This window comes from Chlamydotis macqueenii, chromosome 7 (assembly GCF_036417535.1).
Source record: "Chlamydotis macqueenii isolate bChlMac1 chromosome 7, bChlMac1.mat, whole genome shotgun sequence".
Lineage (NCBI taxonomy): Eukaryota > Metazoa > Chordata > Aves > Otidiformes > Otididae > Chlamydotis > Chlamydotis macqueenii.
In genome coordinates, this window is record NC_141562.1 from 22190430 (window position 1) to 22202190 (window position 11761).

An 11761-nucleotide genomic window follows, 5' to 3' on the forward strand; every position below is an offset into this window, starting at 1 on the left:
TCCATGAAAGGGAAACATTAGGAACGCCTGCTAGGGACCACACATCTCAGTAGTAGCTTCAGTTTAGATCATGTTTGCTATCATGCCAAAATGCATCCTGAACATAACAGACTAAGAGAAAAGTTATCTAGTGTACACATATGCTAAAATCTCACAAAATAACAAGTGAAAACCATAATGGTAGAGCCTCTCTGGTCTACAGACAACTGCAAAAATATCTGAAACTGCGGCTCTGCTGAACAGATGAAAAGGGTTTCATGTGTCCCCCATCACACTCTTCTCTGTCTCTGCTTTCCACTGTAATCAACAGATTTCAATTCACTGTGCCCAGCAAATTCCTTAAGCTGCTGGAATTCATTAAGCATGTTATGAAGTGCGTTAACAGAGTGATAATATGCTATCAAGTGTAAAACTCACAAGCTCAACCAATAAAACAGTATTTTCTAACTTTCTGTAAAATAGCAGAATTATCACTCCCTGAGGCTTCCCTGACTTGCCTATCTGCATCTGCGTGGCCAAAGCCTAGATTCTCATATAAACATACACATGCATTTGAATATTAAAACAATGCTCAAATTATTCAAAATCACATTCTTCCTGTTGCACATTCAACACAAAACACACTGATTCACAGTTAAATATGAAAGCACTTGAAATAGACAGCTAAGCCTGCAAGTGTATTCAACACATGCTGACATTTTCCAAAGCCACTAGATTAGCTGATGAAATCCATTAATAACTACACTGGTTCATTTTACAAGGCTTAAGTTATGTCAGAAATGTAACGTGCTCCTTCTATCAGTAAAGGAAAGTAAAAATATAAGAAACTAGATCCAACGTTAGTGAATCATCCTGGATGCAGAGGTCAGCCAACAGAGACAAATGAATAATGAAAATAAACAATCTGGCAACCTTTCAGCACATGCATTCACAAAATGTATTAAGTCTGAAAACATGTGACAAAACTAATTTGTCTACTTATTTATTTTTTTTACACTGCTACAGACACTTTAAGACTTAAAGTCCAAGCTGGCTCTAGTTAGTAATAATAATAATTAATAATAATATTGAATAATTGTTTATTCCCCAGCCATCTGCAACAGTCTAGGTAAAATATTCAACATAATCAAAGACTATAAAAGTATTAATTTACTATCAGTTTAATCTATAATTCATTACTCAAGCTAATTTCCTGTTGAAGTCAGCAGGAAAATTGCTTCAGAGAAAAAAAAAAAAAAAACCAACAGATCATCTTAAGCCTTCCACTATTATTTAGTCTAAAGAAAGGGATATGAAGGATCAGAACCATCGCATGATGTGGTAAGTTAGAAAGCCTTTCAACTCTAGACTGTCAAGGGAAAGACATTTAGATAAATATTTGAGGATGCTGATTGGACTGTGCAAAGAAGCAGCAACTGTACGAGGGGCATGGAGGGGATGGGTCTCGTGGTAAAGACAGGGGTTGATTAGAGAAGTTGCATGCTGCCAGAGATGCTAAATGCAATTCGGTACGTAGGATGCTGTGGGAGCTTCACAGGGAACTTGATGAATGTCCAGTAGGGGCCACGATTACGAGTGCAGAGACTGAGGGGGTTGACAAACAGGTATTACAAAACACACACTATTGGTTTCCATGGGCAAACTGCTATTGGACTGGGACAGAAGGTAATTCAAGACAGCTACAGGGCAAACGGAGGTGGCCTGACAATCCTCCCTTCTTCCCTCGCTATGCTGGGACATCCATAACTACCCCAACTTTCATCCTACATGTTACATGCACATGGTGACTATCTATCCTAAACAAGAGACGTTTCAGCATACAGAAAAAAACACAACCACCAAATAATTATATTAATTAATTCAAATTAATAAATATTTACACAGCATCTAAAACACAAGCAATCAATGAGTAAGAGATTCTTGGGAAACAGTAAACTACCAAAATAATTTGGCACAGTAAGTGGATACAAAACGATTCATCATTTCACTCACGTCACCCCAACAACTTTGTTTAAACAATATAATCCCAGTTCAAGCTCTTAAGGAAACAACTGATTCATGAGGAAAGTTTTTGTATACTACAAATATCCATATTAAAAAAAAAAAATTTTTTTTTTTAGTAAATAAGCTACGGTTTGTTCCAGACCAATTCCTTGAAAAGAATAAGAAAACCACATTTATTAACTCCTCTTTAATTTATCCTGTATCAGGCACACTATTGGTTTTTCACTACACTGCCTTATTTCAGAAAAAAAAGCAGAATATACCAGTACAAGAACAGGGTACCAATGTGTCAATACCAGTTTTCTAAACCTTTCTTCTGCCCAGGGAACCACAGGCAAACAGTAAGGAGGAAACAGCCAGACTCTTAAGAATAACTCAAGATGTGCACAAACCCTATTTGAACAGTTGGAAGCAAGTTATAACAACATTTTATTTGGCACAAGAGCATCGTGCAGAACCTCAGATTTACCACCAGTGTCTGTGTTTCAACAACAAAAAAAAAATCTTGAAGAACTACAGTATTTATATATCCTGTCAATTTGGAGTCTTTTTTCTAATTTCTAGAATACTACTCTAAACATGATTAAGTATTAGATGTCTTGAACTACGCAAATGTCTACCAGATGGTGAATCCTCTCAATTGCCTCATCACTCATCACTGCACCAGGCAGAATCTGAAGCTACTGCCGAATACCAGTTCCACTCTTCATTTCTTTACAGAAATTCCTTTTCTGTAGGAGGAGAGGCAGTGAGAGAACCCAAGACTGAATTTATCTTACTGTCAGGGTCAGTTCTTTCTTTCTTTCTAGACCTGATCTGCAATAAGCTGTTTAAATTAAATTTTCTGTTCAGTGGTTACTTGAATTTCATGCTAACTGACCTTATCTGAAAGCTGTAATCTCATTACCGGCACACAGATGAACGAGTCCTTCTACCCAAGATGCATGACAACTCTATCAATGGCTGGATTATCGTTCTCCACCTTTGAACAAGTACTTCCGGAATAATTTCCTTAAATTTTTTAAGAACTCTGAAAAGAGGCTCAAATGGGTGAAAAAGATTTCGGAGTACTGAGTCTCCCACTCATAGGGAAAGGGAGTGCAGCAGAATTTAAAATAAAAATCTTCAAAGTGCAAAATTCAACAAACTTGACACTGGTAAGTAGACTCGTTTGGAAAGATCAGAAAAACTGGAAAGGAATACAAAGTAATTGACAATTAATAAAAGATATTAGATAAAAGACAAGGACAAACAATGTTTATGCAGAAGAAAAATAGGAAATACAGTAAGAAGTAAAATAAATATTGGGGGGTGGGGAGGGGAGCAGGTAAAAGACAAATGACCAGAGCACCACGATTTATTTTAAGATCTGAGAATTTGTAAAGGAATGATACAAACCATGCAAAAAAGGACAGGACTAAAAATGAGGTTTGAGGTTTAAGCCAACTTACTGGCAGGCTCTGGCCAAAGTAGCTGATCGCTCATTCCCTGTCACAGCCAGTGACGTATTTTCACTGTCTCCTGAACATCAGCTCCTGCAGGACAGGAATCAACTGATCCAGAGGAAAACTAACCCAGGAAAAAAGAAAGACTAGTCTTCAGGCAGGATTATCGGATGCTGCTCACAAACTATCATACAAGTTGACAGAGACAGCGCAAGCACAAAGCAGGGCAGAGATCAGAGGGCAAATCCAAGACCAAAGCGGAAATGTATCTGCAGCATCTCACATCGAGACAGCTTTGATAAGTCACCAAACTACACCCTAAAAATTAATCTATAGGAACATAGACATGTAAGTATAAAACATTGGAGAGATTAAGGCAACACAAGTTACAACTAACAAACAAGATAAAACACAACAGAGTAAAGACCATAAGGAAAGTTCCATTACTTAAATGTAACAAGAAACAGTAAGATTGGTGCTAGCTGAAATGTTCAACCATTTTTTCAGAATTCAGATGTTATCCTCTGCTCCACTGGAATTACTCACCAAATTTATTATTTATAGATTCAACACAGCTAGAAAATCGAATTGCTCTGAAGGAGATTTGAAAACTCCATTACCAAAACCAAATATGTACCACTGATCTTGAAAATCAGGGGCATCAACTCTATTCTCCAAATTTATATTCTTCAGAGTTAATAACTATAGTCACAAAATGAATCAATTCCCTGTCTCTTATCAGATCATCACTGAATTACAGCTAAATCTGTTTAAAGCTAATACAATAAATTACACATATTAACCACGCTGTCTCTATTTTTAATCACCAAAATTTCTCTAGTGCAAATGATTCATAGATTTTGGAGTACCTGAATATCTAAACCAAAAGAATATATCCTCAAGAGGAAGGGTGTAATTCTAACTTTCTTACAAGGTTGCCTTTTCACTGCAGGAAATAGCGGTGAAGACACATAGCAGAGAAAAAACATAGCAGAGAAGACACATCATAAACCAGGCAAAATTTTAAAAATTAAAATGTAAGGAATTCCTGTTAGAAGAAATGAATCAAAGACTGTAAACATCTCCAACAAACAAATAATAACAGGAAATGCCATTCAGTAAAGCAAAATGAACAAAGTAACCTCCTTAATCAATAGTGAGAAAGATTATGATAAAATTAAAGTGTCTTGTAAAAAAAAAACAAGGATAAAAAAGCATAAAGAAATCCTAGGTGAGAGAGTTGACTATTTTAACAGCTTAAGCAGTATCAGCTGAGCAGGACCACTTTCCTACAGTTTCACAAACACATTTTCATTTAGTCAACTTGCAAGACTTGTTCAAAAAAGCATTGATCAACCCCCTTACTCCATCCTCAATATCTTAGGTTCACTATATCCACCAGGAATAAAGATCACTGTATTAAAAACATATTTTTTTTCCCATCCATATAGTCTACTGAACATTTTTCACCTTGAAGTCAAATGTGAGATCAAGCAACTGAACAGCAGCTGAAACCCGTCTCAGACATGCAGAAATATGGACATGGTTTAATTGGGCAGCAAGTTTACGAACCTTTTCACCTGGCAACAACTGGTAGTAACTCACATTACACAGATGGTGATTCATCCTTCACCAGTTACACATTGTGGAGGTCTGCCATCAGTTCTCCACAGTTGACCCCTACATTGACTGGAGGGTCCTCATTGCCTTCCTTCTTTGCATGATTACCAGCCTAAGGATGAGGGGGTGTCTTTTTCAATGTGAAAACACCAGAAACATCAATACTCCTTTCCACCTTCTGTACAATAGTTTGTACTTTTTCTAATTTCATTCTAACTTAAATTTGGCCCTGAACCAAATTGCTATGAAGGGACATATGCACGGGACACAATATTGAAAAGATAAGGGCAACTGACAGGTTTGTCTCTTTCAACCTTGAGCAAGTGTCCAGCTAGTTAGCTCAGTATTTAATACGGGGATTAACTGACCCTAGTGCTCATCACTCGTGCCACAAGGTCAGAACTGTCTCACTCAGAACTGGCCCACCAAGGGTCTTGTACAGATCTGCAGTGAACAGCAAACAGCATATTCACAGCACTGCCCACATGTTCTGTGGGTATTTGAGTACCAACAGTCAATAATTCAGATCCTTTGAAACACCTACAGCTTCAAACTAGGAAATAATTTAGCTATGATCCCATTTCAAGGCTTTGTCCACGTTTGACGGTTTTGTTGTTTCCCTGGACTCAATGCCATCATTCATATCTTTGTTCTATCCTTTAACAAGTTCCAAGTTCTACACACATACATCTTCATTCATGTGGTTTCTCCTTAGTCAATTTACACCATCCCTCCTCAGTCAATAAAGCACAGTAAGTTCCTTCACTAAGGCCACCCAGTGTTAAATATGATGGAAAATAACAGGAGGATCTTCTAATAATCAGGACTTTAAGTAAAGTCCTGCAAACAGAAGCAAAGAAGCAGAAATGGAGGGAGTTTGTGCACAACAAATCTGAATTACAAATTGTTTCTAAAATATTGCAAATACTGTTTCCATTAAAATACGAATGAAAATTATTGTTGTCATCAAAATACAAATAATAAATATGGGAAAAATGATTTTATGTATTTTCTGTCATTTGCCTATCACTTCTGTGGCCTTAAAATTGTAATACAAAATGGAATGCTTACATACAAACATTACTATTCTGAGAAATTGGTTATCACATTCAAAATTTGCCACTTTGAAACATGAACTGTTTACGATTCTAAAAAGTCAGCAGTAATCTGGGACTACATACTGATGTCACTTGTAAATGTGGTATACTCCCTCCATTCCAGTTTCTATCAAACTCTCTTCAAAGAATCATTACCACATATAAACTCAGTGTGTAAGCAGGACAAAATACATTATTTAAAAGCCAGATGAGTTCCTGAATGTAAAGTGAAAGTAAGTAGGAAATTTATTGCAGGCCTTCAGTTGCCAAAAAAAAAAAAAAAAAAAAAAAAAAAAAAAAAAAGAGGTCAACCACAGATTCACAATGGCACATCAGAGACAGACAGAACTGGGTGTCTCATGAGCTGATCCCATTCTTTCCCTACCACACCTGTGAAAGATGCTTTCAGACATGCCACCTTGACCAAAAATACTGTTTGTCTAAGTCAACTGCTTTAAGCCTTTAGAAGTTAATGCTTTGGTCAGCCAGCCACCAGCCCAGCCCTACAGCAGGTTGACTCTTTGGGACTAGTGGACAGTGTTCAGACATCACAGCATGCCAACCACACTCCATACCCTGCCTGGAGCAACATCTATGCCTCCCAGCAAGGTTTCTCTCCCTGGACCAGGATCCAAGCTTCAGCAGTGATAGAAACCAGCACATCAGTTTCTACAGAAATCGGTTTATTTACCTGGACACTGCAATAAGTACTAACTCGGATGATCTACAAGTCTTAGCTCAGCGGCTTGTAACGGAGTGACAGTTCAGCCTCAAGGTAACAAATTGCTTTCCAAATATCCTAACACCATTATCTCTCATCCTCTCTTTTCCTAAAGTAATACCAGAGACGTTAGCATCACAAGGCAGAAATCCCTGCCCCTCCAGCAGGAATCTCCAGCCCTGGCAACCCCCTCTCCTACCTAGTTCCAGTTAACAATAAGGCACCACTGGTAGGGAGCCTTCCCACGTGAGCTCATCCAGCATTAGCTCCCAATGTGAAACCACGCATTCAAGGCACTGAAAGCAGCCGACATATATTTCAATAAACTGCAGCTGCACCTTGCAATAAAAAACTGTCACCTTGCCAAACTTTTAAAATTACTCCAGACCAGGTCACGCAATGAGCAACAAAAACACCTCACACAGCATTTTTCTTCTGTGAGCACAAGTCTTCTCTCATTTTCCTCTCTCTCATTGCCCTGCATTAGCTGTAATTCTAGCCACAATGGTGAGAAAAGAACAAAAGTCTGCAATAAAAATATTTCTGACTACTAAAATGTCTGATGGTATGTTAGAGGCACATACATCACTACAGTTTATCTTCCGTAAACCCAATCTAGCACTTTTATTCACGTTACACTAAGCCACAGTAGTCCTATTAAAAACATTACTTGAGTAACAACATATATTATTGCTCAGCTGTCATAACTGCAACAAGAGTAAGTCTGGAACTCCAGTATATGTTTCAAATAAAAATGAAAAGCTAATTTGTATGTGAACAAGAGTTCAGTCACTTGTCAATTTATGCATTTACACTTTAGTTCTAGAAAAGCAAAGAAAAATATTTCAAAAGCTGAAGACTAACATTATTAAATTACTGCGCCACTCTTGCACTTTCTCAAAATACATTTTATTTGTATACGATTTCTGATCTATTCATACCATTCATTCAGGAATCATAATATTTAGTCTCTCATTATTTTTACTTTGTCTTTTGAACATTGCTACTTCATCTGCATATTTACCTGGACAATAACAAGTACTAATTCAGAAGATGTACAAGCCGCATCGTTCTCTGGCAGACATCTGACTCATTCCAGCCATGAAGTACTCTCTGCTATGGTGGCTCTTGCCAGAATTAAATCTACAAGCAGCAAGTCACTACACAATTGCAAATTATTTTTTCACAATGTTACAATATATTTAGTATGTTAATGTAAAAGGTCATTACCAACATAATAAATTTTAAATGATCATTTCAAATTATGTTTTAGTATTTTAAAACTCTTGTAGGCTCATTGTAATTCACACTATAAATACTAGTAATTCGATCTTATACAATAAATAAATAGGACAGATATACATCCAGGGTCACAATTAGGAGCTTTCTTTTATAATATACTGTCATGTCTTCCAAGATACATGGAACCAGACACAGAGAAAACTGTATGATCACAGCAACCTGCATGCTCCTTAAGCTCCACTTGCATTTCTTCAACAACTTAACCTATCTGAAGGAGAAACATGCTTGAAGATCAACATAGCATATCTCCATATACGATTACGACATACTTTGCCAATCCTTTATTTGAGCACCTTTAAAATCCTTGCTGAGCAAAGTTGCAATGTTATCTGGTTATCTTTCAGAGCCTCTATGCAAGTAGCCCATTAAATTTTTCTGACTGCATCTGAGATTCCTGTTTAGAACCCGTGGCTTGTAATTGTGCATTTGGATAAAAGATAACCTTCAGCAAGTGTTCAACTTGAGTGCAGTCATCATAAAACAACTCACCCTTGGGTATTATGGTTGAGCTTATTGCTTCATAGTAAGAATTTGGAATTCTAAACATGAAAATCTGCTCCCTTGATAAGATGGGACTTTAGCCTAGATTTTCAGTCTACTTCAGTCTTCATAATACAGTTAACTGGGATAAGAATGTGTGGCAAAAGCTAATTCTATACTCATCTAATGCAAACCATCACTTGCTCAAAGTTCATTACATTTCTTAAAAGTTCTTGTACTTTCAGCTGAATAGATGGAATGCAATTCTAACACAGTGAGGTCGTTGGTTAAATTAATGGACAGATATTTCAGAGGATATTTAATGTCCATGCAGAGTATTTAGTAGCTAAAGGTACACTGAAACACAACAGAACATATGATAACCAAGCACTACATACCTCAGTCGCTTCTAGAAGTAATGAATCCTGGATAATTGTGATGTCTAAGGAAATGCCAGTTCCAACTGAAGCTTTTCTTACAGTTGGACTACAGTTACTAAAGACTTCCTTCTATATGGGCCCTCTGCTAATGTGTGAACTCTCAGAGCAACTTCTTCACAGCCAGAATGATCTACAGAACTTCTCTTCTGGACCTGAGTAACATTTGCATGAGATTTGTTGACTCTTTAGCATCTTTGAGATCAGCACTTTTGTAATAAACCTGATTGCTACAGGCCAAGTTAAAAGTTGTAAGAACAGATGTACAAACACACAGTTTGACTTTGCAAAGTTGTTTCCATAAGAAATCAGGCTAAAAAATGCAGTCATAATCTGGAAAAGGCCACTTCCTTCTCCAGAACACCCTTTTTTATTTTGACATAAGGGACAACACGTGCCAGAGACTCTGCTAGTATCCAGACAACACTGCTTCATTAAAATCTGAAAATGCTACTAGGGAATCCTGTTGGGATTTTTACCCTAAACTAGATACGCGTATGATCCAATATTCATATGCCTCAGTGATAACACATTATGTGAAAAATGAGTGTTACATATACAGGGTACACTTTCTCAGTCAAGCAGAAAGATTAGTTTGCATCCATTTGATTGTGCATCCCTCCCACTAACACATTACTTAACATCCTTACATTTAGCTCAAAAAGGTGCTAGAAGGGAGGCGGCATATACATATGCCTGATGTATACAAAAGGGAAGGGAAAGCACCAGAGAGGAAATAGTCAGTGCCACAGTTTAACAAGCCAAAGATCTCAACCAGTCCAAAAGGACTGTAAAAGATAACGAACCAGTGAACGTAAGCTGAAATGCTCAAGGTTATTTCTGCTGTAACAGTTAAAGAAGAAACTACACCATTTTCTGTAACGTACTTGAGTATGATAACAACAAATCAATGCTGCAATTAGCATAATGATATGTGATCTTAACCCAGGACGGGAACATCGCGGATGTCTGTGAGAGGGACTGTCAGGGCCCTAACTACTTAAACGCTACAAGTGGCCCCACGTGCGACCCTGACCAATGGGTCCAGGAGCTGTTTTAGCTCAGGACTGTGCCCCTACTCGTGGGCTGAGCTATGTGGCTGGCAGCTCTGGGCTCAGGCCCTCTCCTCCACTGCTCCTGACCTTTGACCAGACTCATCAGATGGACATGGGATCCAACTCATCCACCGGTGCTGATTCAGAATCAGCTGGCTATGGCAGAGCCTCAGTCCCCAGCTCGTCCTCTCGCTGCCCCCTCCTGTGGCTCCCTGACGGGGGAGGTCATTGGCCTCACCGTCAGCCATGGTCGCATTCTCACCACAAGTGATAAAAAGAAGTTAGAAATTTAATGATCAAGTAACACCTGAATAGCACAATTAATATAGACATTTGCATGTCACCCGCAAGGCTAAGAGCAGGGACAAGGAGATTACTCTGAAATGCTGAATCAAACACTATCACGCCAGTACCGAGGCAGCAAACTGAAACGTAAGGAGCAGACCAAGGCCTTGCAATTAGGCTTCTCTTGGGTAAGATGACAACACTGACTTCATCCCACTGAGGAGATAAACCTGTAGACTAGACGCAGAAGGCTCACCTGCAGGACTGATCATTCAACGATTACTTTAGGAGGCAGCTGAGCACGTCATGTAGCAATAACTGGCATGAGAAAAGGTACCTGAGGGGAGGCAAAGCTGCAATGAAAATTAATGGTCCGCGCAATCTATAGAGTTTTGAACAAAACAATGGCTGATGCTAGCAACAGTGCTCTGCGTACAACTAAAATCTACGTAATGTTTTAAAAAAGCGTTAAAACAAAAAACTGTTTCAAGATAGGTTATAAGGCAATGCGTACCAGTGGATTGCCACAACTGGTCAAGTTCACCGATGATACCATCTAAAACCACTTTTTTTACGTAACTCAGTGAGGGTACTATCACCTATACCAGTACATGCAATGTGCAACAAGCAGTATGAAGCTCTCCATTCTCCCAACTACTATCTTGCCTACTATATGGTTGTTAGGAAGCCAACAAGGAAGAAATTGGTCATGAGTGAGAATTGTGATAAGGAGAAAAAACAACAGTACCTATACATCTAGAATAAAGTTCATAGATAACAGTAGATGACCTATGAAGAAATAACATATAAAATCAGCATATGTAAATGAAAGCAGACTAACCTGTTCTTTCAGATTTCAAATTAAATATTGTTCATCTGTCTTCTTAGGCATGCTACTGCCACACCTCAAAACAGTTATCTCCTGCTCCTGCAGATCTTTTTCATTTCTGTCTTTCCTAATCAACTGGCATCCCTTAAGTTCTAGGCCCTTTTTTATGGAGAAGGGAGAAGGGAGAAAAAAGAAAGAAAAAAAAAAAAGAAGGAAAAAAAGAAAAAAAAAAAGAAGGAAAAAAAGAAAAAAAAAAAGAAGGAAAAAAAGAAAAAAAAAAAGAAGGAAAAAAAGAAAAAAAAAAAGAAGGAAAAAAAGAAAAAAAAAAGAAGGAAAAAAAGAAAAAAAAAGAAGGAAAAAAAGAAAAAAAAAGAAGGAAAAAAGAAAAAAAGAAGGAAAAAAGAAAAAAAAGAAGGAAAAAAGAAAAAAGAAGGAAAAAAAAGAAAAAAAAGAAGGAAAAAAGAAAAAAAAAGAAGGGAAAAAGAA